This window comes from Mus caroli, chromosome 13 (assembly GCF_900094665.2).
Source record: "Mus caroli chromosome 13, CAROLI_EIJ_v1.1, whole genome shotgun sequence".
Taxonomy (NCBI): domain Eukaryota; kingdom Metazoa; phylum Chordata; class Mammalia; order Rodentia; family Muridae; genus Mus; species Mus caroli.
Window position 1 is genome coordinate 47,307,224 of NC_034582.1, and position 24,290 is coordinate 47,331,513.

At 49.6% G+C, this 24,290-nt stretch overlaps 2 long non-coding RNA genes across 3 annotated transcripts; both read left to right on the forward strand.

Moving 5' to 3' along the window:
• Positions 1 to 642: 642 nt before the first annotated feature.
• LOC110308141 lies at positions 643 to 1,598 on the forward strand. The gene is made up of 3 exons (XR_002379525.1): positions 643 to 718; positions 1,301 to 1,366; positions 1,495 to 1,598. It is a non-coding gene; the product is annotated as an uncharacterized LOC110308141 (long non-coding RNA).
• An 831-nt stretch (positions 1,599 to 2,429) lies between these two features.
• LOC110308139 lies at positions 2,430 to 24,143 on the forward strand. 2 transcript variants are annotated; one of them, XR_002379523.1, is made up of 6 exons: positions 2,439 to 2,734; positions 3,154 to 3,239; positions 19,274 to 19,406; positions 22,161 to 22,686; positions 23,077 to 23,498; positions 23,992 to 24,119. It is a non-coding gene; the product is annotated as an uncharacterized LOC110308139 (long non-coding RNA). The 2 variants fall into 2 exon arrangements; XR_003834672.1 differs by lacking the exon at positions 19,274 to 19,406 and having other exon boundaries at positions 2,430 to 2,734; positions 23,992 to 24,143.
• The last annotated feature ends 147 nt before the right edge of the window (positions 24,144 to 24,290 follow it).

Sequence of the window (24,290 nt, forward strand, 5' to 3'; positions counted from 1 at the left end):
AGAGTGGAGCCAGCCCCCAGGCTGGAGGAGGCAGGTGGGAGACCCTGAAGGTCTTGTCTATCATGTGTATCTTCCCCTGTGAAGATGGTCATAAAAGGAATTGGGGTGGGGGCACCAGAAACTCTGTACCCACAAGCAGACATGTGCCCATACAGCTCATAACAGGGGCAGGAAGCCCTGAGGTAGGTGGAGTGTGAAGGAGGAAGATATGGCTGGGTTATGAGGGAGGGCCAGAGTCTTGGGGTCATTTCTCCCATTAAATGATGAAATATTTTCTAATGTGTGGAGATGTTGAAGGATTGACCTTACAGGTGCGTATGTGTGTGTACGTGTGTGTGAGTGTGTGTGTGTGTGTGTGNGAGAGAGAGAGTGTGTGTGTGTGTGAGTGTGTGTGTGTGTGTGTGTGTGTGTGTGTGTGTGTACTTACATGGAGACCTCACCCAGCTTTCCTCAGCCTCAAGCCACCTACCTCACAGCCACAGTCAAGAAACTAGGTGATTAGTTTTCTCAGGAGCTGTGCCTTGTACAACACCTGCACAAGATTGGGCCCTCTGACATTCCATCCTGGGGGGGGGGGAGGGCACCCAAGGCCTAACCCCTCCCTAACGATCTAACGGCAGTTACTGTACATTGGGAGGGAGAGAGACATTTTCTTCAGTGCTGTAGTCCCTGAGTTAACTGACCTTGCTCCTGTGCATGATCCCTCCCCAGTGTTCCTGTAAGTACCCCTAACGAAACCCTTTGGTTCACCAAAAACAAATATCCATGGAAGTAGAAAGGGCGCGCTCTGGGAAAAGGGGATCAGTGAGAGAGGGGAAATGGAGTTAATGGGGTAAATATGATGAAGTATGTTAGTACACATAGTTAATACATGCTAAGATAAACATCAGAAAAGAGGCTTCAGGAGCGACTTAGTTAAGTGTTTGCCTGGAAGGGAGGAGGGTGTGATTTTAGGTCTCTTGTGCCACACAAGAAAAGCCATGTGCAGAGTCACTCCAATGCTAAGAAGGAGGACCCTGGAACACACTGGCCAGCCTGTCTGACCTCATTGGTGAGCTTCAAGCCAGTGAGAGATCCCATCTCAAAGGAGATGGCTAGCATTTCTGTGGAAGTTACCCAACGTTGTCCTCTGCCTTTCACACACGTGTACCCCTCCCCCAACACACACACACACACACACACACCCTACACCCCTACACCCCTAAAACAAAACACGACAAAATTCTGAGTGTCTTCTCGTTGGGAAGTCCTGTGGATGGAATTGTAGGCTTTGCTAAGTTTCTCTCTTCTCTCCTTTCAGGCTTCCATACCGTGGTAGATCACTGCAGTTCGATGGTTTCCTCCAGTCTGCAGTAGATCCTCCCAGGTCCTATTTTCCCTTCCGTACCCTGAACACTTTAGAGGAAGTTCCAGGCCCGGGTGGGTGGGTGGGGGGGGGGGTTCCCATGGGATTCCATCCCAGCTGCCAGCTGAGCATGCTTGGCAATTTCTCAGACTGAGTTGCGGTGTCAGGTTTGAGGAGAGGAACGCAGACACGAGCCCTCCCCCTATTTCACGCCCAGAGCACGTGGAACACCCAACTGAGGTTCTGATTGGCTTTGCCTCCATCTCTTACTCCACTGTCTCTGTTGGCAGGTGAGAATTTTTCCTGTTCCACAGATTGGTCAGAAGGGAGCAGTAATTCCTGCCTACCCTGAAGGGTGGAGACACATTCCTGGGTGGGGAACTGAGGAGCTCTGGTGGTGGTATGCTGTGCCATCCATCCGTATCATTAAGAAATGTTTCTCATATCGCGTGTTTGGCTATTGTAAAATTTATCCTAGCTGCCTTTTCTATCTGTAGGAAGGTGGCCATTTTGAATGCCAATAACTTTGACAGTCTGGGTAATAGCTATAGTCTCAGAGGAGGCTTCTAACCAAAAAAAAAAATGGGAGGTTTTGGGTTGCCCAGACCCAAGGGGACTCCCAGTTAGGGAGAGACAGATAAACTATAGTCAGATGCAGCCCCTCTCTCTCCAAGTTCCTTTTAGTTTGTATGGCCCTTAAGGCCAGTGTATTTAAAAGGGGTTGGTCCCAGCCCATTGCTTTACTGGGGGGTGTTGGTACCTTTGGGTGATAGGATAGGTCTTATTGGAAGGAAGTTTGTCACCTCGCCATGTGCTTTTGAGGGCATAGTGGGACTCTGGCCTCTCCCTTTTTATTTTGGCTTATGAGACACCATGAGGTAAGAACACCCCCATGATGCCCTGTGCCACTGGACACCCCAAGCCCCAGGACCAAGTGACTATGGATAAAACCTCTAGAATCCAAAAGAGTCCCACTAACGTGACAGGACAGTGGGAAGGTCTTCAGACACTACAGGGAGAACATCTTAACACATTGTGTGAGGTGCCTATGCACACACTAATGGAGGTCCTGCTGTCTCCTTAGGAGGTGGCCATCCATCACCAGGGGCTTATACCTGTGGTCTGCAGTTCTTGCTCCTGCAACATGTCAACCTGAGATGGCCTGGCACAAAGTACTATACTGGGTGACCAGAACTGTAGGGATTCAGGATCAGCCACTTGCAGAAGCCAGAAGTCCAAGATCAAGAGGAACTCCCGAAGGACTAGGGGACATCACCTACTGTGCTTGCGGTAGTGTGTCTTTGATCTCTCTACAGTGTCCTCCTCTCTTGGGTGTGCACATGTTCAAGCTTCCACTTCTGTAAGGACATTGAATTTGGGCTCAGCCAGGTAACCCTTTCTTCACTGACTACATTGGCAATGACCCCGTCTCTGACTATAGTCATGACCCCTTCTGACATGTTGGTTACAACTTTAACATTTGAAATTTGGGGTGGAGGGCACAATCCAACCTCTATGTAGGTGGGACATTCACCTGCTGGTGGGACATTGTATTCCCCTTAGGTTGGGGACAGTGGATCTCACAGAGAACAGAGAAAGCCTTAGGGATGACAGCCTGTGAAGACCAAGCAAAAGGGGCTGACTTCCACCCTGCCTTCACCTGGGACTATACTGGAGAGATAATGGTCCCCAGGGACGGAGCTACCAAGGGCAGCCATAAGATGGGTCTCTCTCTATAGCCTAGAAAACCCTGCCCTGACTTCTACCCTCTCAGGTTCCAAACTATTTAATGCCTCTCTTTGAACCAGGGATGAAGAGTTGAGGACCACTAGAGGCTATGGAGCATCTTTTGGAAGGCTAAGCCTCAGAAGGACAGAATCAGAAAGCAAAGCAGGTATGTTGTAGAAGAGAACTGAATAGGGGCCAGACACCTAGAGAACATGGTTTTAGAAGTCAGATGGCAGTGTACACACAGGGAAAGAACAGTATGAGGGTGAAGGAGAGGTGCCAGATATTTGTCAAGAGGGAAGGGGAATGTACATTTTTAAGCACGAAAGCCATACCTATTATTTACCAACTAACTACCATCTATTTATCAATCATCTACCATCTACTTAGCTATTGATTCTCTCTCTTCTATAATCTATTATCTATCTACACTCTATAAGTCATCTATCAATACTAATTTACCTACCATCTATTTATCATTTGTCTATCAACCAGACTATGTTCCTATTTCTTCTCTTTTGCCCTGAACTTTTCCTTTTAAATGAATGTGTAATGTACTGTAAATAAGAAAGGAAACTAAACAAAATGAAATTCTTAAAACAGAGTCTCAAGTGAGACAGGGAAGGATCACAGAAGTCCAATAGAAAAAAATAAAGATATTTGAATACTTGGAAACATCTTTGAGGCAGGAAGCCGCCATCTTAACTTGTTGAAATGTTTGTAGGGAGTGCATGGAAAACTTGAACAGATAAAAACATAAGGCAATGCTAAACTCCTGGAAAAACAGATGAACGTGGAAGTTGTGTGAGAAAGGGGGCATGCTGGTAGCAGGGCCTGGGACTCAGCATGAGCAGTCTGAGCCTCATGGTACCAATTTGGACTCTGTGGGAAGAGGAGACAGGGAGCTCGGGAGATGTGAGAGGAAGAACTTGCCTACCATAGCAGAAACTACACTAAAATGCCCCTAGTCAGGAAGTGTTAGAGTAGTAGATTATGTAGACGTACAGAAATAAGTACCAGAAAGAAAGGTTTCAAAGCAGACAATGACTTCCTCTATGATGTAGGGAAGGGTTGGGCATCGGGCCCATGTGTTTTAACATAAGCTACTTAAAGATCTTTGATTTCACTGTGTGGTTGTACTTAGGCTAAAATTAGAAGCGTAATTTCATAGCAGAAGCGCGAGCCGGGGAATGCATACATACAGCACTGGGCTTCCTGGCAGGGGAGTGTGTTGACTTTCGTGTGGCGAGCCTGCCTTGGAGGTTTTCTGTGCATTGCTGTTAATGCTGCAAAGAATTCTCTGGCTCCTGGAGCCAGGCCACTCCATCCATCACTTGTCCCTTTGAAAGAGCTTTTGTGATACAATGCTTCCCACATTAACACCTCATCCTCCTTGTTCCAGCTGCTGGAACAGCTCTGCTGTCCCTTGCAGGGGCATATGGGTGAGAGACTCCAGCTTCTTTCTGCCACTCCCCACACAGACACTTACTCGAGAGCAGCCCTTGTAACTCGAGGTCTTGGGATAGTTGGCAGCCTGGCCACTTCTAGGAGAATGTCACAACTTCTTTGCTCAGCCCACTTCTGTTCAATCCTCTTGTCTCTACCAGTCTTCCTGGACTGGTTCTCTATATCCCTGTGATGGTGTGCTCTATCATGACGTATTCTGACCAAGGGCAGAGACAATGGAGGCTTTCTGTGGGAGTGTTGGGTTGCAGGATAGCCAACTTGCCCACTGAGCACTCTTTGGGAAGTAGGACTGATACTGACCAGTGACATGAAACAAAGGTGGTTTGGGGAGGGGAAACACGACCAGGGAATGGATGGCTCTGCTGTTTGGTTGCACTGGTATGTTGGAGAGTCAGGGTTAGAGAGAACTGGGCAAGCCCCATGCAGCTAGGACACTGACTGCTATGTGGCGAAGCCTATGATCCCAGTTACTCCTTTATGGTACTTCTGGGCGAGGAAACTTTCTCTTCTCATAGAGATTCCAAGCTGGAAGACCGTCTGGATAATGCAGGCGTGTCTGGAGAGGTCAAGGTAGAAGAAGTGGCCAGCACACCAGAGGGACCAGCAGTGATCCTCAAAATACGGATCTGGGCTGGGGTGATAGGTATGTTTGCTGGAGAATGCTCGTGCTAGTAAAATCCCAGCACTTGGAAAGTAAAGGCAAGAAAGTCAAGAGTTCAAGGTCATTCTTAGCTATTACAGGAAGTTCAAGATCAGCCTGGGCTACACAGGACCGACCGTCCAGGGGCTCAACCATCCAGAACATCCAGCACCTCACTGACTCATGGGGACAGGTCTGCCTCCGTGTGTCTTGCTTGCAGGGGCGGGCGGGACTGTGGCCTTGCTCTTGCTTAAAGACTGTCCTGAGATCGAGGGGCAGGATTTGCTCTCCCCTCTGGCCTTTGGGGCTGTCAGCTCATTTGTTATATGTGTGAGGTCAACCATCTTGCTCCTGCTTTAATCATAAGCAAAGGCTCCCAGGTTGGGGCCTAAAAGAAGCGTTGATTTATCACCACCAGGTGTCCAGTGCCACAAAGATGACGCAGAGTGAGGTAGCGAAGGAAAGGCTGGGCCACCTCCACCTTAGCCTTTCCTCTGTCCAGTGCTGCAAAGCTAGCATGCTCTGAATTTAAGTGTGTGCTGGCAATCCCTGCACCGCTCATGATGATGTCAATTGGCTGGGTGACACAGTAACTGCTTTTATGTCATGGCTAGATGGGACATATTCCTGAGTCCAGCCACCTGAGACCACAAGCCCTGCTTTCTGGAACAGAGAACCTAAGGGACCGCAGGAGGTTAGCTCAGAGGCATAGGAGTGGTTACAACTATATACCATGCCATCTGTCTGTTCCCCTTCTTTCTCTGGGGACTTCTGAGGATGCCCCCACTGGTGGCACAGGACCATGGTGGGTGTGCTTCCCCACTTCTGATTGCTTCAGTGTGGTACAGGAAAGAGTAGGGGTGGCCAGCGGCAGTGCCTGCTCTTTGGAAGTCTCAGCAGTATTTCATGTCACCTGTCCCTGCAGCCAGGTGCTTCCTCTGCCTGGAAGAGACCAGCATCCTTCCTTCCCTCAGGTAACAAGAGAGGCTGAGGTGACTACTGCTGCTGCTGCTGTTATTAGGTGTGCCTTTCTTCAGGCAGTGAGCCCATGGGGTGAAGCCTGGACAGGCAGGCTCCAGGGAGCCAGACATGGGGCTGCACCTGACTGATTTTATGGGTTGGTGATTGCTCACTCACTCACTCACTCACTCACTCACTCACTCACTCACTCAGTACTGTTTCTTGCATGTCTAATGTATACCAGAAAAAAGCAATTGACTACAGAAACCTAGTCCAGGATCTGTGGGGTGTGACACCTCAAGCAGAAAGGTAATTCAACAAGCAGTTTTCTTTCCCCTCCCTCCCTCCCTCCCTCCCTCCCTTCCTCCCTCCCTCCTTCCTTCCTTCCTTCCTTCCTTCCTTCCTTCCTTCCTTCCTTCCTTCCTTCCTTCCTTCCTTCCTTCCTTCCTTCCTTCCTTCCTTCCTTCCTTCCTTCCTTCCTTCCTTCCTTCCTTCCTCCCTTCCTTCCTTCTTTTCCCTCCCTCCTGAAAAATCTTCTTATAATACAGGCTGGGCTAACCTTGAACTTGCTATGTATCCCAGTACAACCTTAAGCCTCTGATCCTCCTGCCTTTGCTTCCCAAGTGCTGAGATTACCGATATGCACCGCCATGCCTGGTTTATGTGGTACTGGGGCTCTAACCCAGGGCCTCATGCATGCTGAGCAGGTACTCTACCAACTGAGCCACATCTTCACCCCATCCCGTAGTTATTTTTTATTTCATGCAGCGCGAGTGCGCGTGCGTGTGTGTGTGTGTGTGAATGCCTATAGAGGCCAGAGATCGATGCCCAGTAACTTCCTCAGCTATCTGTATTACCTTTCATCATCATCATCATCATCATCATTCATTCATTCATTCATTCATCCATCCATCCATCTTCTTAGAGAAGGTCTCTTACCAAAGTTGAAGTTCATGGAATGTCTAGATCATCTGGTTTGTGATCCCAGGAACTCTCTCGTCTCCATTTGCCCTCACCTTGGAATTTCAGATGTGAGATGCCACGCTCAGAGTTTAAGTGGTTACTTATAGTCTGACTCAGGTCCTTGTGCTTGTTCAGCAAGCGCTGTACTGGCTAAGCTATCTCCACACTCTAGTATCTATCGATCTATCTATCGATCTATCTATCTATCTATCTATCTATCTATCTATCTATCTATCAATCATCTGTCTGTCTGTCTCTTATCTAGCCTACAGTAGTTATCCTAGGATACCACGCTTACTACTTTTATGTTCACAGCCTGAAGAACAGTCTTGAGAGAGAAAGCTGGCCTATCTCTTGTACCTCTGTACATATCAGAGCTGAGAGAGGCCATGGGCTGGATACTCCAGAAGGGGTGGCTAGCTGTTGAGCCTCCCCCCCCCCCTCTCCAATCTCCAGGATGCTTGCAAGGGCAGACTTTGTTGACTCAGGGCCCAGAAGCCACAGGCTCTGGACACATTCTTCCTCCTTTTCTCTCAGCAAACCCAGTGAGGTTGAGAGTGGAGCGCTCAGACAACCTCTAGCAGAAACATTCCTGACTCCATTTAATGACAGTTCAGGCACCAGGTTTTAGTGGAAAACAAGTGGCCAGCCTGGGGCAGCTGGGGGACTGTGGAGTTGTGAGTTTTCAGCCACTCTGGTGACCTTCCCTGCCCACATGGCTGAGGCCATGAGTGAGTCTGGATCCACTGAGAACACTTGCATTTTACTGAGACGGGGATACCCCACACCCATAGCTGCATTTGCATGAGACCGAATTCTCAGCTGTCAAAGCTTGTGGAAGCCAGGACTTTGCCTCAGGGAGACAGCCCTCACTGGCTCCTCCAGAGAGCTCAAGGTGTCCATCGTGAGGCATGTCTCTTCCCCACCACCTCCCCTGAGGATCTCAGGCTGCCCATTCCTACCCCCAGAGGTAGCAGGCAGGATACAGCAGCATTTCTACCTCCCCAGGGTGCTGGCTTGTTCCCCCATTGCCATCTACTCTGCCCAGTCATGTTTAGAACCTTTCTTTGCCCCCTTCCTCTTTAGGCGTGTATTCATGGTACCCTGGAGCCTCTACAGTAGCCTCGAGGAAGAATAGTCCTCCACCAGCTTTCTGGAAGGTTCTCTCAAATGGCAGATCTCAGAAGCCTTCCTTTCTCATCACACTAACCCTGCTTGGTGCTCTACACCTAAATAGTAAAGAGACATTCTGCAAAGATGAATTTCTCTGAAAGGAGGAGGGCAAGTATGCTCTTGTGTTCTTAACTCAGATCCGCCCGGGACAAGAGTCTTAATTGAGGAATCATCTAGATCCAGTCAGCCTGCAGACACATCTGTGGGGGCAATGCTTTGATTATTAGCTGATGTAGGAGGACCTAGCCCAGTATAGGCAGCACCATTCCCTAGGCAGGGGCCCTGAATTGTATGTGAATGGAGGTAACTAGCTGTAAAGCAAGGATGCAGTTTTAGTCAGGATTTGTATTCCTACACAACATCATGTCCAAGAGACATGTTGGGGAGGAAAGGGTTTACTCAGCTTACACTTCCACGTTGCTGTTCATCACCAAAGGAAGTCAGGACTGGAACTCAAGTAGACCAGGAAGCAGGAGCTGATGCAGAGGCCATGGAGGGATGTTTCTTACTGGTTTGCTTCTCCTGACTTGCTCAGCTTGCTTTCTCATAGAACCCAAGACCACCAGCCCAGGGATGGCACCACCCACAATGGGCCCTCCCACCCTTGATCACTAGTTGAGAAATGCCTTACAGTTGGATCTCGTGGAGGCATGTCCTCAAGGGAGGCTCCTTTCTCTGTGATAACTCCAGCTTGTGTCAAGTTGACAACACAAAACCAGCCAGTACAGACGCCCGTTCATTACTTTCTGCTCTTGACTGGAGAAGTGATGTTGCTGGCTGCTGGAGTGCCTGCCTTAGATGCCCTCAGTGATACATTGTAAGGAGGAAGTACAACTCCAATGAACCTTTCCTTCCTTAAGTTGTTTTGAGATGGGATGTTTTATTATAGCAACAGAAAGGGAACTAGGATATTCCTCAAACCATATGCTCATAGAAAAGGGCCACCTATTGAAAGGAATTGTGAGAAAGACCCACAAGGAGTTCATGGGAAGCCACTGACTGTCCAGTTAGGGAGTTTGAGACAAGAGCAAGTGTTCAAAGGCAGCATGAGGGAATGCTTCTGAAACAATAGTCTTCACCCTAAGACTCAGTAACACACGTGGCAGACTCAGGTTTGGATAGACAGCTGGTAGACAGATATCCTCGTAGACATGGTTTCTGTGTAGGCTGTGGTGACTTTTAGGACAGGTTATTGGCTCTGGCAGAGACTTTTGTGACAGTTCTTAGCATCAGACACACGTGTGTGTCTTCCATGCCCCCTGCTTTGGCTCTGCTTTGATACCCACCATCTTTACATTAATCCCTCTCATCCTTACCTCCCTAAGTTACAAATATCATTCATTGTGTCCTTCCTGAACATGCACAAAGGATCAAACATGTGCCACCTACCTCTCTCATCATTGGGAAGAGTGGCCACCAGGTAGCCTACAGAGAGACTTTCAGTATACCAGCCCTTGTTGAGATTGCCTTGTGATGGCTGAGATCTCCAGGGGGGAAAGTTCTGAGCATCTCTGTGTGATTGTAGGTCCAAGTAGCTCAGAGCCATAGGAGGCATACATGTGGGCGTGGAGGAGAGAGAGTGTGGAAGAAGGGGCATCCTTGAGGCTCTGTGCTGTCAGAGACCGTGGGTACACACTGCCTGCTTCCTCGATTAGCTTCATATAATTGTCAGTGACACCAGATAAGGTCAATGACCCTCCTTGTTATATATTCACGGGAGACAAGGGCCTCAGAGAATCCAGGGTGTTGTCTCTCTCTCACAGCTGGTTGCCTGAATAATTGATGTTTGTGGTCTGGCTCGCCTTAGCACCACAGCTCCCACACCCATTACTTACGGGACACCTCTGGGGAACAGCTCAATGGTGAAGTGCTCCTCGGCTGCACTTTCTGAGACCGAGCACTCAGAAGTAACCAGAAACCAAGCATTTTCCTGTAGCTTAATGTCTCCAGTCTAATCAGCTACTGATTAGAGCTGCTTAGGAACAGTAACTCTCGGTCTGCTTGGGGGAGGATGGGAGGGCTAAGACTCTAGGGAATACGCCTGTAGGAACCCTAGGTTCCAGGCAGGGTGGGGTAGTCTGCCGTGACTCGGCAGAGAGCTCAGACTCTGTGGCTCTCTCACAGACTTGTTCCCATACCAGCTTGTGCCAGGACACTGTCTTAATTCACTTATACTGCTGTGACAAACTAGCACATGCTAGCTTTTAGACAACAAAATTGTTTCTATTCTATCATCTATCTATCTATCTATCTATCTATCTATCTATCTATCTATCTATCTATCTATCTATCTATCATGAGTGTGTGTATAAGCATGCATTGCTGATGTCCTATGCACACAGATGTACAAACATATATGTGGAAGCCAAGGGAAACCTCAGGCATCTTTCTTGGAAGCCACTCACCTTTGTTTTTCTTTGCAGCTTTGTTTCTTGAATCAGGTCACTCACTAAACTTGGAGTTTACTGAGTAGGCTAACATGGCTGGCCAGCACCAGCTCCCTTCTGATTCTACTTCCTCAGCATGGGGATACAAGTCGGTGCCACCCTGCCTGACTTTTGATGTGGGTTCTGGAGAGCGTGCAGGCCCTCATGCTTGCATGATCGGTGTTTCCTAAGTGACTTGTCCCCCAGCCCATGTTTCTCATAGTCCAGGAAGCTGAAAGTCAAAGACCAAGGCCACGGTGGGTTTAGTAGCTCTCGTGCTACGAGGGTAGGAAGGCTCTCGCACTTTTTAGATAGTCTGGTTGTATAGCCTGGGCTTTTTTTTTTTGAACTTCTGATCTTCCTATGTCAGCTTCCCTAAAGCTGGGATTACAATCCTGCACCGCCAGGCCTAAGGCTCTGAGATCTACTAATCCCAGTCATGAGAGTTCCGACTTCATGACCTAACCACAGATCTGCCCTCTTGTTTTCTGGAAGAGAATATGAAAAATCAGTATCATGTCTTCTTTAGATGTTTCTTGGAGTTTACTGGTAGAAGTACCTGAGCTGGGCGGTTCTTATTATTAGTGTTTTCACTTGTTATCCAGGGAACTATTGAATAATGGAATACAAATCAATATTCCAGGTGAGGGGTCACTTGTGGTATCCACTTCTCTCTTAAGGGAATTTGTGTCCTTCAAAGGGTCTTCAAACCCTCTCAGGTGTCTGCATAAGCTTTAGAAATTGGAAGCTGCCAGGAGATGCAGCGTCTTTGTCTGGGGACTCATCAGCTGCAGACCATGTCCTTTGAGCCTCACCCCCCACCCCCAACCCCCGCCCCCCGGTGTTTTGCACAAGGCACAGAAATGTGTCTTCTCCTTATGGACTTAGTGGGGACCTGGAGTGTGGAACTGAAGGACAAAGGTTGGCATGGTATAAAGAGGGCAGGCTCCATCTTGGTCACAGAGTGAGTGGTCTTGGAATTAATTTAATTGGTCTATCTGGGATCATTTAATAGATTGGGGTGGGGTGTCACTTCCTGCCTCTGCTGGAGGAAGTGTTGCTATTTACATCTGCTTCTTTTTCTATATTTTTGAGGTAAGCACGCTTAGCTTTGATGATGTCAACATTCAGTGCAATGCATTTTCCTCTCCCCATTGGTTAGGTCTGGCTACATTTTTAGCCTCAGCCTTCCAGGTGTGATTTCCCTGCTTCTGTCATTTCTTGATGAAGTTCTGCCCATCCTGGGGGGCTAAACGTTTCTTTAACCCATTGTCTCTCCTGCTGGGCTTTGTGGGGTCAGAACTGTGCTGCCTCTGGCCCGGTCATACTCGGATGGATGCCAGTGAGTCCTCCCTGCAGAGGTACAGCATATTCTCTAACCCAAGTCAGTAATAAATATAATCTTTCTGCTTCCTCCCCAATGGCGAGTCTGAATTCTTCTTCCTCAGGTGGCTCAGGACGTAGGGATGCAGGGTGGTTGATAGCTGTTGAGAACTCCTGAGAGTAACCTGGGAGTTTTAAGTTTCAGCTGATTGCTCTTGCCCTGGGCTCACGGAGATGTGGACAGAGTGCACAACAGCCTTTGTGCTGAAAACAGGAGCCACCACATGGGCATCACTCATCCCTTAAGACCAGTCCCTTCCACACATCTGTTGTCGGAATTACTCTTCTCTCACTGTGGCAAATCCCCCCCCCCCAAAAAAAGCAGTTTGAGGAAGGAAAGGATTATTGCTGCCAGTCTGAGGACGTAGTCCATTATAGTGAGGGAGCATGGCGACAAGAGCGAGAGGGGAAGGGGGAGGCAGGAGGGGGAGGATGAAGTGGGGCGGGGGAGGGAGAGAATGAATGAATGAGTGAGTGAGTGAATGAATGAATGAATAATGAATTCTGGTCCCTTTCATGCAGTCTGTGAACCCCAGCCATTGAATGGCGCTAACCTCATTTGGGGCAAACTTTCCCTCTCGGTCTTGAAGCTCCCTGGTAGGCATGCCCAGAGGCTTGTCTCCTAGGAGACTCTGGATCCCTCCTGTCAGGTCGACAGTATTAACCATCACAGCCTTGCAGGGCCTGCCTGTCCAGCCTGGTAGGAAGAGCTGCTTCCTCCTACCTAAGGCCCGTCCCTGCCACTCTCTCCAAAACATTGCGGTCTTGTTTCTTATCTTCCCATCCACCATCTCTTTTCCTCCCTGCTTAGTCCTCTCTTTCTCTCTACAGTAAGCCTCTTCCATCAATTAAAGCCCAGCAGAAACATCAAGCCTGCCCTACACTCTGCGGGGGTGGGGTTTCCCGCAGGGGCTGCCTACAACTGTCTCCAGTTTTCTCTTCCCCGTCACTTTGTCATCGCTCTAATCTAGCTTCTGCTGGCACTGTGCCACCAAAACACCCGGGGTTCGGGTGACTAACAGCCTCTGCGTGCTGCATGCATGCTCTGCGGAGTTCTGGACAAATGAGAACAGCAGGTGAAGCCTATTTGCCCTCCGTCCTGGGTTTCCTCCTCCTCTTTGGCTGCACCTCAGTCTCCTGACAGGTTCACCCTGTCAAACCGCCATTAAACTGGGCCCTTCCTTCTCCTTTTTTTTTTTTTTTTTTTTTTAAAACCTCTGCATTTTCACCTGGAACGCCTCAATTTCCTCCTACAGCCACTTCCTTATTTCTTGTCAAGGTTCCAGGTTGGTCCATCCTCTCACGTGACTTGGGATCCAGGCCCAGTAGGTACGTGCCAGTCGGATGGGAGCGTCCCTGCATAGGATCCAACTCCCTCTGTTGAGTTGCTTTTCTGAGCCCCGCTCCTTATTCTCGATAGGAGACACTGAGGCCATAGGGAGACCGTAGGGACATCAGACCTTTATTTACCCGGGCTCCCGGACGACTGTAGGACCACCACGACTTTAGCATCCTACAAATTTAGTCAAATCCTACAAATGTTGGGGTGATTACCAAGAAGCATGGGTTGTCTGTGTCATGGTGGGATGAGTCACCCTTTAGTGGCTCTAAGGCCATGCTTCTTGTTCTGTGAGCTAGCGAATCCTTTCAATGTTGACCTCAATTTAGGTTGAAGTTTTAGTTATGGGATTATATTCTTTCAGCTCCACACACCACTGATTTGCGTATGTGTGTGTGTCTGTGTGTATATATGTCATCATATTGACATAATCTTCAGAGCTTAAAATTTGTATAGCTCATGGCTGGCTGGCTTAGAGTCATATCGTAGTTATCTTGAGGGCCCCCTCTCAGTTCTAGAAACCAAGAGATGATCTGTCTGTCCTTTGGCCTCCCATTTCTCCATAGACTCTCCTGCAGTGGAGAGTGTCTTGTGTGTCTAGTTCCGCACACAGGAATCGAGGAGCCCTCCTTGTATCTTATTTCGCCTCAGCCTTTTGGTCAATGCTAATAAATACTTTTCTAGCTAAGCCTCTGTCCTCGTGGCCTCTCCTGCAGTGTTTGTACTGTCTGATCTCGCACATGTTCTTAGTGCTGTCTTTTTGCCTACAGAGTATTGGCTCTTTGCCCTTGCCTAGTTCCATACTCTACAGCCCGCTACTGCCAAGGGACCAGTTAATGCACGTGGTTCCTGGCATACGGTGGTTTTAGAAAGTTATCTCTTTTTTTCATTTGATTTCATGATCGTTTAAAGAAACTATAGGCAATCAGAGGAAACCATGCCTCGGGTTTTAAATTTTTGTATTTTCAGGGATAGTGATATCCTATATGACCATTTTTTTTTAATGTAAGATGCTGGTCAGAGGCAGTAGGCTTTAGCTTCTTGTTGGTTCCAATAGCCCTGCCCCCTCCCCCTGGGAGGGGGGGAACGGATGCTCTACTGCTCTGTGCCTGCTGCGATGATGTTCTCTAGTTATGGGGACACAACCCCATCAGAAAGCGAAGTGCACCAGTCCTTGAGGAAACAATGAACTTGTTTTCCTGCAGCTGAGGCTCAGACCTCTAGCTGAGTTCTGTGTTATCTGAAGTGTTCCAAGAAGGATGGAGCAGCCCTCCGCTTCGTGGCCTAGAATGCAGCCATCTGTAGGTCTCAGGGAGGGGCCCACTCGGCGGTGTCTTTCCAATTGTTTCTCCTGGAGGAGAAATCTAGAAAGTTCTACAGGGGCACGGTTCACTTTTAAAAGCTCCCTGTTTATAAAATTTTATTGTTCATGTCTAAGTCTGTGTCTTTATGAGCTATACATGCTACACGTTGAGGTAGGCGCATATGTGGAGGCCAGAGGTAAATGTTGAGTGTCATTCCTCAGTAACCACTCACATTATTTATTGAGACAGGATCTCTTGCTGCACTTCACATGCTGATTTCTGGTAGACTGGACTGAGCAGTGAGCCGCCAAGGATCACTTTTCTCTGAGCCCCTACCCAGTACTGGGGTTCCAGGCATGCACCAACCAGAAGTGGCTCTTTATGTGGGTGTGGGGGATCCAAGCTCAGATGGTCATATGTGCACTGTAAAGACCTTACCCCCACGCATCTCCCCAGCCCCCTCAGAGTTACCCACGGAACCTCTCCCCAACACTGTTGAAGCTCTGTCCTGAAGACTGATTTATTTGTGCAGTTATCACCTTGGATAATGACTGTCTTGCTGGGTTTTCCCTGGGCACCAAGCATTCTGAGCGCATGGAAAAAGAAAACCTATATTCTTAGCATCCTGCTGAGCAGCGTCCTAGATGGATAAAGAGTCTGTGTCTAGCATAGTGGAATCAAGTCTGTAGGGTGCCAGGGTCATCAAGAGGATGCTCTGTGGGGACTCTCTTCTGGGGGGACATGATATACTCTCAGGGAATAAGTCAAATAGAGAATGGTCTTTTCACCATTGTGGACCTGACTCTTCTCTTCCTTGCTTCACCCCTAGCCAAGAACCTCTTATGACTCGGGACAGCTATCCAGGGGAGGGATGGAAGGTGGGGGTGGCTAAATAAGCACCTTTGAGGTCATACTTGCTTTTATGACAAGTTCCCTCATGCCTCTCTTTTCTTCCTCCCAGCATGCATTGCAGGTAGACTGAGAGTGAATATCCAAGGCCATCACAAGGCCAAATCCAGTTCTGCTGCGTGCTGCTTGCTTTTCTTCCGAGCGTGCCCGTGGGGATGTGTTTGTTCAGTGCTGGGACTTTCTTCTATGCCTAAGGCTGTTCAGAACATTTTTGGGTTTTATATCAGTCTGAATTTAGAATCTTGGAGGAAGGATAAAAGCTTGCTTGCTTATCTTGGGAAAGGCAGGACTAGAGGACAGGAAGTGACCTCACCAAGTTCTGTTTCCCATCTCTATTTCCCTGTTTCTATGTGTCTTTTCCCATATACTTATTCATGTGTGTTTACACATATATGTATGCTGTGTGAGGATGTGCACATGTGCGTCTGAGCATATGTGTGTGAGTGCCCGTGCGCACGCGCGCACGCGCGCACGCGCGCGCACACACACACACACACACACACACACACACGCACACACACTTAGTCTTTTCCCCATAATGCAAGCTAAGTGGTCCCACATCTATGCAAAGCTACTTTGGCTACATCAACATGCAGATGTGAGGGATGTAGTAAGATGGAGGTGGAATAGAGGGTATGTATGAACAGGTGGATCACAGAACAGTCTGAGGAACCCCAAGGTGCTCTTGTGGCAGCAAGCCACTGCATGGAGAGAAAATGATTGTTAGAAAAAGACACACACCAAGTTTACCCTGCATGCAGGAGACAGACTCTGAGGTTGATACTATAGTTTTCAGGGACTTAGGCGACTGATGACTCCTCACTTAGGCAGGGAGCCAAGGCGATGGGAGGAGAGAGACCCTGCTCTCAGACAGAGGACATCGAAGAGCAAGAATGACATCAGAAAGATTCAGGGGACATGAAGGATTTGGGAGACTGCCCACCTGGAAGAGCCCCAGAGCATCTTTGGGAAGCGTCCAGCCTCCCATCCAGATGTGGGGTAAGAGGCAAGGGAGCAACAGAGGAAATAGGAGAGCAGAGGCAGGCACAGGGTGCCTTGGGTGCAGCCCTCGGGTGCTGTGGTGAAAGAGGAAGTTGCTAAGGTCACAAGGGGGAAGGGCCCTAGGTCAGGTCAAGGCTGTGTGTGTATGTGTGTGTGTGTGTGTATACTCACATGCGTTCTTGCAAACAGGTACCATTAGGACTTTGATCTGGGGACACAGCTAGAGTGTAAGGACCTAAGTTTGGATCCTTAGAATCCATGTAAAACCTTGTAGTGGTAGCTGGCATTTATAAGAGCAGCACATCTCAGATGAGCTAGGAGAGGCAGGAGAATCCCTGAAGCTCTCTCTCTCAGGCCAGCTACCATGGTGCTAAAAACCAAGAGACCCTGCCTCAGGCAAGGGGAAAGATGAGGGCTAACAGTGGAGGTTGGCCTCTGGCATCCATATGCCTCGTGGCACTTGCACACCTGCACTCGCACACATGACCGTGCATGCACACGCAAGGGCACACATTCATGTAATCATTAACTCATGTACACAGGCACACACTCACATACATACATACATGCACATACACAAGTATGTATACACATGCATGCACAGAGAGGAGGGGGAGTTACAGGGCTTTGGGGAGAGGAGAGGAAGCTGGAGCCCAAGCTAGAACATTCCTTTTCCTCTCAGGCTCTGAAGAGCGCAGTAACCCCATTTGTGAGGAAGATGGGCCCACTCCCAGTGAAGTGGTACTGACAGAGACCAAGGGTTTGTGCTCTGACCAGATTGTCCTCAGATCAGGAGTGGGCCGAGCCATTCTGAGCACAGGCTGGTACAAAACGTCTCTCCCGTCGCTAACAGCATGGGCTGTTGACCACATGCGGCATGCTTGTGCAGCCTCAAAAGCACTTAGGCTGCTCCTCCCCTCCCTTTCTGCCTTTAGTGCCAGAAGAGAAATTGCCTGGAAGAGAAATTGCCTGGTCCTCATGCAGCCTGCTCATCTGAGCTGGCAGCTTGCTTGCTGGCTGCAGATAAACAGCAGCAGGTAGGAGGCAAGCTTGCAGTGCCGGCTCCCGAGTGGGAACTGTCTTTTCTGCTGGTCCTGTAAAACTAGGAAGAGAATCCTATTTCTGCTGCATAGCATAGGTTCCTAGGATGCAGCCTGCCCCAGTGTGCAGGTGAAGGTCCGGGTGGGCCCCACTTTGTAACAGTGGGTCCACAGAGCCCCTTCCGTGCTCTTATGTCTGTCCCTCCCCCCAGCGCCCTTTGGATGAAGTACAGGATGAATCATTTTTTTTGTAGTTACAAACCAAATTCTTTTATTGGATATTTTCTTTATATACATTTCAAATGCTATCCAGAAAGTTCCCTATACCATCCCCCTCCCCTTGCCCTGCTCCCCTACCCACCCACTCCCGCTTCTTGGCCCTGGCAAATCCTCCCAAATCCTTCATGTCTCCTGAATCTTTCTGATGTCATTCTTGCTCTTCTTCCCCTGTACTGGGGCATATAAAGTTTGCGATACCAAGGGGCCTCTCTTCCCAGTGATGGCCGACTAGGCCATCTTCTGCTACATGTGCAGCTAGAGACATGAGCTCTGGGGGTACTGGTTAGTTCATATTGTTGTTCCACCTATAAGGTTGCAGACCCCTTCAGCTCCTTGGATGCTTTCTCTAGCTTCTCCATTGGGGGCCCTGTGTTCCATCCTATAGATGACTGTGAGCATCCACTTCTGTATTTGTCAGGCACTGGCATAGCCTCATACGAGACAGCTATAACAGGGTTCCTTCAGCAAAATCTTTCTGGCATATGATCACGAAGGATGAATCATTCTCAGGGAAAGGCTCCTGGGTGGAAACGTGAGAATCTAGGAAGATGTGACTTGCCTGCAGGCGGAACCCTGCACAGAGCGTTCTCTGCAGAACTTGGTTCCAGCAAGAGGCACTGGGGTAAGGGTGTTCCCTCCCTGGAGGCTCCTCAGTTCTCCTTGGCAAATGTTACCAACAGTGCGCTACCATGGACTGCTCTAACTTGTAATCTACTCTTTGGTTTTCTGCTCTCACAGCCCAACTGTGTTGTAGGGGAGCCTTGAACCCCTGAGTGGAGAGAAACATGCTGTATATAAAATGGAGGAGCAGAGCTGGGGAGAGAGATGCTATTGTGATTGGATGTGAACTGTCCCTCAGGCTCACGTGTTTGGAACATTTGTTCCTCGTGAGAGGAGGTTATTTGGGAATGTTGTGGAACCTTTAGGAAGTAGATCCTGGCTAGAGAAAATGAGTCACCAGAGGCGGGCTCTTGAGGTTTATAACCCAGCCCCACTTCCTGTTCAGGCTCAGCCAGTTGCGACCGGCTGGCTTCCTGTCCCTATTCCCCATACCTTCCATGCCTTCTGCAGTGACTTCCCCACAACAAAGGCCCTGTGTCCCTTCAGACTGCGAGCCAGAATAAGCCTTCTTGCCTCAGGGATTTGTCACATCAGGAAGAAATGTCCCGTGCTTGTGCCCACACAGGGTGACTGAGCGAGGGATCTTAGCAATGCAGTTCTCCAAACTCCAAAGTTACATCAGCACACCATTTATGGGCACCTTTCTGTTGCCTATGAATCTGAACCCTGGCTAAATATGTCTTCCCCGTGACAGAGGCGCTTCTGCTCAGGGAGTCCAGAGCCTCTTCTCACTGTGGTCTCGGCTGCTCTCCTGAACACACTATCCTACTGGACAGCACGGCGGCCTTCAGTCTCCCGTAGTGCTCTTTACGCTGCTTGGAAACCAGGTGGGGCAGCTCAACAACGTCGCCAACACTTACTGACATAAATTTGGTTCCCGTGGGATCCTGCCTGGTGAAAAGCCATGCTTTCTGGGGGTTGGCAGCTGCTCAAGATAGCAAACAATTAGAGACAAGGGACAGGAGTCAAGGGATTTTGGGTGATGCACACACCAGTGGGAAGCCCAGCCAAGGAGTGGTCCCACAGTGCAGGTCACCTCCTAGTGTGAAGAAGCAGAGGTCCCCATGGTGCAGGTCACCTCCTAGTGTGAAGAAGCAGAGGTCCCCACGGTGCAGGTCACCTCCTAGTGTGAAGGAGCAGGTTCCATCCCTGAAACTGCGAGGATGGGGTCTCCACTTCCTGTCTTGTCCTTTCTATAGAAGGTCAAGGACACTGGAGACAAGATGTAACCACTTGGAGTGCTCTGTGAGGGTGTCTGGTGAGCACCACTTGTGGTCTCTGTCACTGGGGAATGATGGACGACTTAGAACTCAAGTGTCAAAGCCTTGAGGAGCAGAGGGCTCACTTCAGGGGAGTTGATAATCTCGGTAGGGGGGCTGCAAGGCCAGGAAGACCAAATACTGGGAAGACTGGGAGCTAGGAGGCTGCCCTTGGCTAGCCTGGGGTCAGAGGAACCAGGCTAGACTAGATGGAGGTTGGGAGGGGGGACAGCTCTTCTGCAGCCCACTTGCTGGGTTAGCTTTGAACTGGTATTCCATACCAGGTCACTTCTTAACACCCAATCAGCTCTCTTTATCATGAATGTAATTAAACCCAGCTACTTGTATATGTGGATATTTCAACACCGTTGTGCAATGTGTTTTGACTCCCTGCCTGTCTCTTCCTTAGGCTTGTCTTTAGAGGAGCTGAGGGTGCTGTAAAGTATCTCCAGTCCATGCAGGGGATGAAATCAAACTGGGCTGGGTCCCTGGGATTGCTCCTAGGCCAATGGAAGTGTGCTGTTTCCTTAATTCATGCTTCCTGGCCCAGTGGAGTGGCCCAATGCTATGGCGCCAGCTGTCCTATCGAACTCAGTGGGGCCTGAAGCAATGTGTGTCCTGGGAATAGAGAGTTTAAGAAACAGGCATTTTTCTCCACACCCAGGCATGGGGAGCCACACACAGACTACTATCCCCTGACTCAACAGCTCCTGCTTCCCAGGGGAAAGCCGTATCAAGTAGAAATTAGCACTGCGTGTGAGCCAGGAGAATCCTCAGCTGACCGGCTTCACAGCTCATGGATGTTTTAGTCTCTACTCTTTGGTAGTGGCTCCTTCAATCATGGGCAGCGTACACATGGAACTGATTTTTCGTTGGTCTAAAGCAGAGTTGACCTCCGGTTCCATATTTGGGGGAAGTCACGCACTCTGAAGGGAAGAAGAAATGGAAACAAAACAGTTTGACACACAAAAGGCAAAAGACCTGGAGGGATGTGTTCCGGCTTTTACAAAAGCTGCTGTGTGGAATTCCGTGGGTAAAGAATTATGAGAGGAACAGGCCAAGAGCCTACCTGCATCTCAGATATAGTGCCAGTGAGAGCTGTGCCCTTGGCAGCTCTCCTACAACCCTGTCACCTCTGCTGTCAGGCTGCCTTCCAAGTGTATTATAACAGCTCAGGGCAGGAGGGAAAAAGTAAGGGTGGGCACCTCAGCCATCCTCCCAGAAGGCACTGTTCTTGCTTGATTGTAGAACAGCCCAGCCAGCCAAAGCATGGAAAGTTGTGTCTGTCACTTGAGATGGGGGAGCCTTTTGAGCTGGGTTCAGTGAGAGCGTTTTGAGTCACTGAAGAGATTCTCTGGGAGAGAGCTGTAGAATCCCAATGTTTCACACCTGCCAGATTCTCTCTCCCCCACCGCACCCTCTTCCTTTGGCTGCCTGGTTGCGAAGTGAGTTTTGTTCTACTGTATACTCTGGCCATAATGTGTCACTTCAGGCCTCAAACAATGGAAAGAGGGGAGTGTGAACGGAAGCTTCCAAAATTGTGAGCCCAACTGAACCTTCTTTGCCAAGAAGCTGCATTTGGGCCTTTGTGAGTGAGGGTAGGCCAACTGACATGCTTGTCTGCTGGGGAGGAAGGTTCATAAAGTGACTTCCTGGGGCTAGAGACATCCTAGCCTCAAACACTGACGAGAATGGTTGAGATACTTGGAGCTCACAGCAGATCTCCCAGAAAGGTGAGCTCGTTGCTAGAGCCCATAGGTGGGGGATGGAGTCAGTGTTCAAATGATGGAACTTTGAGACTTGGGGATGGCCATAAAAGTCACTGCTGGCCAGATCTCAGAAGAAGTCTGCCACACACATTCTCGCTTAGCACCAGAGCTATTGGAGGGCTCAGGCTGTCATAGACTCCCCATGGACATGTGGAGTCCCGGCATCCTGATTTACACTATGGCTGCTGGGTTTACACTATTCAAGACACTGAGCCTTTCAGATCTGCACCAGTTAATCGCAGGCCCCTGAGACCACCAAGCCTGTCAGAACTGGGGAACCCTTCTATCCTATTGTCTGTTGTAGGTCCTGAGGAAAGGATATCCCCATGGGGTACCCATGGCTAAGTCTCTGTGATGAAGCTTTGCCACCAGCTTTCCCAATTGATCACCCCAATAATTCCAATTGCCAAGATTGTGGAAGCCATAGGCACCGTGAGCTACAAAGTCCAAGAAGTCATGGAGTCTGTAGGAAACAGAAAGCCTGATGAGGTCACGGGAACATATACTGTACTGAGATACTGATTAAGCCATGGACACATTTTTCATCCAACAGGGAAGTTTGTGAAGCGCCATTCAAACATGAGCCCTACAGGTCCTCCTACCATCTGCCTCTTTCCCACTTTCATCTCGTCTGGGAAGGACCAACTGCAGGAGGTGGATGAGAAAGGAAGGAGCGAGGGCTGCTCAAGGCCCAGCTTACCTGACCTACCGTGCTGCCCGTCCTTCCAATCCAACCCCACACTGTGCAGCCGGGGATGCTGTGAGCAGCTGCAGCGTTGTGGAGGAGATTCACTTTGACTTGGGATCCAATGAAACATCACCTGATGACATCATCTCCATGAACCCTCCCCAGGACAGGAGAACAAAAGAGGAGAGTGACAGGAGGAGGTCCTCTGAAGAGCCATCACTGGTCACTGGGTTCTATCATCAGTGAGCACTGACCGCAGCCAGGCGGCCCCCACAGCTTCCCACACCAAATAGACGAAGGAGCTGGAAGAAGGCAGGGTGCAGATTGTTCACTTGCTTCACACTCTATGTTGTTGCCTCTCTATCTCAGAGGAAAACAGCACATTTCCCAGGTGAGAGACAACAAGGGGAGGGAACTGTGGTCTCATGGGAAGCACAGCACAGGCATGACCACTTGCCGACGGGATGGGCCCATGTATAGAGGGCATGGACCCTATGCTGTCTGTGACCCCAGAGGGAGCTTTTCCTCTGCATCCCCCTAATGGGAACTCTGGGGAAGTTGAGCCAGGAGCAGAGAGCAGAGGGTGTGAGCAGGGGCTAAGGAATGAGGCAAGAGTGGGAAAGAAAGAGGGAGGAGGGATGTGGGCTTGGGGAAAGGGGAACATAGGCTCAGGTGTGAAGAATCAGGCAGAGAGCTGTGGTCCAGCAGGGCTAGCTTAGTGCTAAAGACCTGACTGTGTCAAAGTCACTAATAGAATCCTTTTCTTGTGTCCTTTTTCAAGGGGTGAAAACAAGCCCAGCTCTGTGATCATCAAACCACAGGGCTGGGCTCAGCCTGGTATGGACTGAGAGCTACAGGGAGGAGCCTGGCCAGGACTCCTGGAGCTTGTCTGCTCACACAACTTGTTGCTATTCAGACAACCCTGGGAGGCAGGCACCAGCTCCCCTACCCCTCCTCTAGCTGCTGGGTCTGAGCTAACGGCTCCTCCTTCCTTTAGCTCAACATGAGGCCAGTCTCGTCCTCTGGAGAAGGATGTGGTCCACATGGCTTCCACCTTATGACGCTACATCCCTCCAGCCTCTGCAGGACATGTGGGATGGAACGCCCACAGTGAGAGAACTGAGTGTCTCACTGGGCTCAGGGTCTTCATCAATTTGCCCCCTCCTCCTCACCAACATTATCGCTGACCAGTGCAGAGACTGTGTAAGTCTAGCAGGGTGGCAACTGGCTATAAAGGGAGGAGGGGGGAAGGGCAAATGGGACACAGGGAAGGCAGAAAGAAAAGAAAGACAGGAGGGGAAAGGGCATGAGGAAAAGGGGGAGTCTGTTCAGAGGAAACTCCAGTCGGGCACCTGAGAAGAAAGGAATGAACATTTTGGGTGGGGACTGGGGCCATGGACAAGCGGGAACAAATTTTCCCTGATGAGGAGAGTTGGGGGTAGGAGGCATAGGTCCCTGTGGGCATCCCTGCAAGTGTTATGGTTACCCTCTACAGGTACCTATGAGAAAAAGAGGGTTTCTTCTTGGTGGGTTCCAGCTTGTGCCAGTAGGATGCTTACTGCCTTGCAAACCTGCTCCTGTCCAGAGGTGCTGAGGCAGGGTGAGGCTGTCAAGAACAGAAGCCCCACACTCCACTGGTGCCTCTGCTACACCCAGCCTTGGTTCGATCTGGTAACGCTCGTGTCTGTTTTTACAGGCCTCCTTCCTGCAGGCACCAAAGGTGCTGGCCCCCTGTCCCAGGATTCCAGAAACTGGTGGAATTTTTTCCCCCGCCCCATGGAGGGATGTTTTGACTTTCATTTTGACTACCCTTTTGAAGTTTTTTTTTTTTTGCTATACTGACGCAAGGTAAGTAGATATTCTCAGGTTCTCAGGCCTGGGACTCAGCATTGCTTTTAACAAGGCCAGTAGCCACGGGACTACTTTGTGCTCAGTGCCCACCTTAGAAGGATGTCTTGATCACCATGTGGCTGCAGATATCAGCTGCATGAACCC